This window comes from Nansenia antarctica (genome assembly GCF_963989245.1).
Source record: "Nansenia antarctica genome assembly, chromosome: 5".
NCBI classification, from domain to species: Eukaryota; Metazoa; Chordata; class Actinopteri; order Argentiniformes; family Microstomatidae; genus Nansenia; species Nansenia antarctica.
Window position 1 is genome coordinate 63,231,305 of NC_137690.1, and position 5,000 is coordinate 63,236,304.

The window sequence follows — 5,000 nt, forward strand, 5'->3', positions numbered from 1 at the left end:
CAGTTTAGAACTATCTCCATTACAAAGCCTCTCCTGAAGTCCACACAAGAACTCTACACTCTAGACAAGGACTCCACACTCTAGACAAGGACTCCACACTCTAGACAAGGACTCCACACTCTAGACAAGGACTCCACACTCTAGACAAGGACTCCACACTCTAGACAAGGACTCCACACTCTAGACAAGGACTCTACACTCTAGACAAGGACTCTACACTCTAGACAAGGACTCTACACTCTAGACAAGGACTGCACACTCTAGACAACGACTCCACACTCTAGACAAGGACTCTACACTAGACAAGGACTCCACACTCTAGACAAGAACTCCACACTCTAGACAAGGACTCCACACTCTAGACAACTGTTACGTTTCTCTAAAGGTTCTGTATGTATACAATAGTGTCGGGTCCAGGTGCGGTGTAAGTAAACAAAGACACAGAGATATAATAAAATAAAGACTCTCTTTACTGAGACGTATAGTTCGCAGGTACAAACATAAACTTTCAGACGGAACAACAAAAAGGGGAGCAGTAGGGCTCAGCACGTATGCAATAATAACTAAGGAACTGAGGTCAATAATAAAGTACACGGAAACTAAAGTTTGAGCAAAGGGCTCCAAAGGAGATACAAGGTTTCAACCAAGCAAACAAAGTCAAGGCTCAATCACGTTCCGGGTAACGGATACGTGAAGTGGTAATACGTACACAGGATACTGAAGCATACCAAACGGGGTAACACAAGTGATCGACGAACAAGGGAACAGGGAAAAGGGACACACCTAAATACCCACATACAAACATACAACAGGTGACAGGTATTAGCAATTAGTTCCAATAAAGTCCAGCCACCAGTAGGTGGTGTCGGAGAGTCGGAGACTCCCCTGGTGACAGACAACGACTCCACACTCTAGACAAGGACTGCACACTCTAGACAAGGACTCCACACTCTGGACAAGGACTCCACACTCTAGACAACGACTCCACACCCTAGACAAGAACTCTACACTCTAGACAAGGACTCCACAGTCTAGACAAGAACTCCACACTCTAGACAAGGACTCTACACTCTAGACAAGGACTCCACACTCTAGACAAGGACTCCACACTCTAGACAAGGACTCCACACTCTAGACAACGACTCCACACTCTAGACAAGGACTCTACACTCTAGACAAGGACACTACACTCTAGACAAGGACTCCACACTCTAGACAAGGACTCTACACTAGACAAGGACTCCACAGTCTAGACAAGAACTCCACACTCTAGACAAGGACTGCACACTCTAGACAAGGACTCTACACTCTAGACAAGGACTGCACACTCTAGACAAGGACTCCAAACTCTGGACAAGAACTGCCTCTCTGTTGAGTCTGCCGACTGCCCCTCTACAGAAGTGTTTGTTGCACTAAAGTGGTTTTCAATGGCTCGATCATAAACCAATTCTGGCTCAAAAGCAGCGCATGATTACAATAAAACACACATGCAAAATTAATAGCTGCCTTTTAAAATACCCTTCCAACACAAACAGAATATTGTATATGGAGGAAAGCAGCCCCCTCTGGCAAGCTCAGCCACATCCACCCCCCCCCCCCGCCCCCCCGCCCCTCCTAGGATTGGGAGAGAGGGGGGGGTGGGGGGGGGGGAACTACTGGAATACCGGAGTGGACAGTCCACACCGGCATGACAGAGCATAGCTGACTCATCTGGTTCGTGGGCTAAAGCACAGAATGGGTTCGTTTGATGATGGAAAGTCCACAGTGTGTTATTAATGCTGTACAGAGGCTCTAATAGGATGTTTAAACTCAGTAAATGTCCTACTTGAAGGGGTGGGGGGGGGTAATAAGCAGTGTTAGTAAGGTTCCCGCCACCTCTCCTGTGAGTCTGTCCCAACAGAGGGTCCCAAACATCTGTTAATTAGTGACACGACGAGATGGCCTGGCTAGCAGCACCAGTGTGCTGTGTCCCTCCCTGTCCCTGTCACTGTCCCCCTCCATGCTGCTGTCCCACCCACGCTAACCACACACGACCCCACAGGCTCTCCTCCCATCAGTCCAGTCACCACACATCACGCCATGGGACCCAACCAAGCAGGCCTACTATGGGAGAACAGGCTGAGTGGCTTGCATGTGTAATTATAACTCTTATAAATCTTAATAGCTCAGACTAGACACAAGCTTTCTCTCTCTCTCTCTCTCTCTCTCTCTCTCTCTCTCTCTCTCTCTCTCTCTCTCTCTCTCTCTCTCTCTCTCTCTTCTCTCTCTCTAATTCTTTCTGCTTCCAGAAAGATGCCAGGTCTGCTTTTAATAAACACTATTGCACGGAATTTGGGAAAGGCATAAATTGGATTCGACCCCCCCGCCCCCCCCTTCCCTCACCCCCTCAGTTTATACCCAGAGCAATATTAAAGTCATTAATGGGGAGAAATGATTGCCAGACTTGTTTGAAGGGGAAGCGGTGTGAGAAAGCTGCTCCAGCTGCTCTGGTTTCATAGAGTTGACACCCACATGGACACCCAGAGACACATCCACCTTCCCCATCAATCACAACCCTGTAAACTATATAAGACACCACATAAGCCTAACCCTAACCCTCTCAAAACAATGACATTCAATAAGTTGGAGACTATTTATTTATTCGTCCTCACTTTGCTTTTTTCTTCAAGGTCCAGTATGTCGATGTAGAGAATGGAGCGACCGGTAGCGATCCCGTTCATTGGACAGCCCTGTTTTAGATCTTATGTCTGGTGTTGTGGTCGAGTACTGGTCTTGAGGTGCCATGTGGACGTTTTGTGGATATGCACACATTTGCCGAAAATGAAGAACGTGACCTGTTGTATGTATTCTGATTTTCAGTGTCCCCAAAGAGGGCAGCAACTACATACCTTTAAAACACTGACTGTCTCTTTTTATTTTTTATTTTTTTATCAGCCAGGTCGGTGGTGTTGGTGTTGACTATCACTGGTGTTGACGTCAGCACTGCTCCTGTTCCCCTCACACACCACAAGTCTCAGCCTGAGTCTGGTCAACCCGACTGATGACTATCAGTATCTACCTCACCCTCACCCCACCACTGCCTCACCCTCACTCCACCACTCTTTACTCTGCCTCCGGGTTGGAACGGGCAGTTCAACAAAAGACTTGACTGTTGTCTTTTTTCTACCCACAAAAAACCCCCAGAAAAACAAACCTATACTGACCGTGATATCTCTAAATATTGCAAGACTAGAATACAATAATTCCACAGCATTACGCTTGACAAAGTGTGTGACTGGCGACAGCGAATTGCTTTGTATGTCAACATGGATGCTTAAAGCTGTTAACCGCTTTTCCATCATTGAGATACAGACCGCGTCTGCATATACTGATATGATCGATGAAGGAATGTGGTAGTTACAAGGTGTCACTGTGTCTTTACAACGTATATGTGGATTTTACTGCTGGATATTGGATAAAGAATTGGAAGGGAATTTGAACAACAGCAAAATGTTTCTGTTTGATTTTCATTCGTTTTCCTGTCCTCTATTCCATTAATGAACAATCCTACACTATGACTTCGTTTATGCAGCGGCTCACGCAGCACATTTTACACAAAGTAACAAATTCACAGGGAATAAAACATAATCATTTAAACTCTGCCCCTTGCCTCGTAAAGGTCACATATAGATGACTCTCTCTCACACCCACCCACACACACACACACACACACACACACACACACACACACACACACACACACCCACCCACCCACCCACACACACACCCACACACACACACACACACACACACTCAGAGAGAGAAACCACTTCAAGCTCACAACACGCGGAGACTGTACAGACACACGAAGAGACCACACACACTGACACATAGGGTACACTTACTTACTGACACATGGATGCCAAATGTAATAGGCTACACAACAACAGAGATGGAAGCGGAAGACACAGCATCACACGCTGAACATTCAGCAGCCACCCATATCAAGGCAGGAAATAAAGTTTATGGATCAATGCTTTTTACACTGACATTATGAATTACAGTAAGATTTTATTTATTTATTTTTCTGGAATACTCGCCAACACCTTCATCACTACATCACTTTCCACTAGAACTGATATGACTTATACTAGTCAGTAAATACTGTGGCACTGATCTTCACCAGCAGCTAGACCCTGGTTTTACCGTTGGACTGTGTGTTTAATGACAGAGACACACCCATGGTGTCAGGACAGTCGGAGAACATCTGAATGAAGAGAAGAGGGGGGAATGAAGGGCAAAGAAAAAAGGAGAATAGCGGGGCTTGTGGCACTGGGTAACAATACTAAATCGAGAGGAGCTTTGGTGAATGGACCGAAAAGAAGTAAATGACTAACAAAGCCTATCCTTGTGTCAGTGCTCTAAACACTAAATAATAACGTCTGTGTGTATTTGTTTAGTATTTGTTTAGAGTATAGGTTACTCCACAGAATAAAACCCTGTCATTGTAAGAAAATGATTCCAGCATTTCACTTTGCCAAGCCCCTGAAGTTGTATAAAATGTCCGTTTTGATGGAGTGGAGTGAATGGCAAGGGGGCTAGAGAGACTTTTTTTCTCTGTACACTTGGCAGAGTTCTGTCGTCTGCAGTGAATCTATATGTTTATTCAAATGAAAGAATAAACCGCTGATGGATGATGGAACCGCTTAATGAGTGCTGTTGACATTTCTTTTTAGACAACAGGTTTTCTCATGCTGAGAGCAACCATTTGCATTCCCAGTGAAAGTAAAGTACAGTGAAAGGTAAATGGAAAATGTTGGCTTCTCTCTTGAATCTTTACTTATTCAATTTACACACAAAGGAAATGCCGTGGCCGAAGCTCATATGGGTATTTGCTCTCTTTGAGTCCCTAGGTGCACCACAAGCTCGCTCCGCTAATAGTGACATTAGTGAACCATCACGTATACCCGATTCAATTCAGTTGTCTGGGATATAACTTGCCACCATACCTAAAACGCTCG

At 45.3% G+C, this 5,000-nt stretch overlaps 1 protein-coding gene across 1 annotated transcript in view; it reads right to left on the bottom strand.

The window, feature by feature from the left end:
- The window catches only part of satb2 (SATB homeobox 2), a gene marked incomplete at its 3' end in the record, with an annotated part of 21,162 nt that overhangs the window by 14,896 nt on the left and 1,266 nt on the right, over positions 1-5,000 (bottom strand). The window lies entirely within an intron of this gene.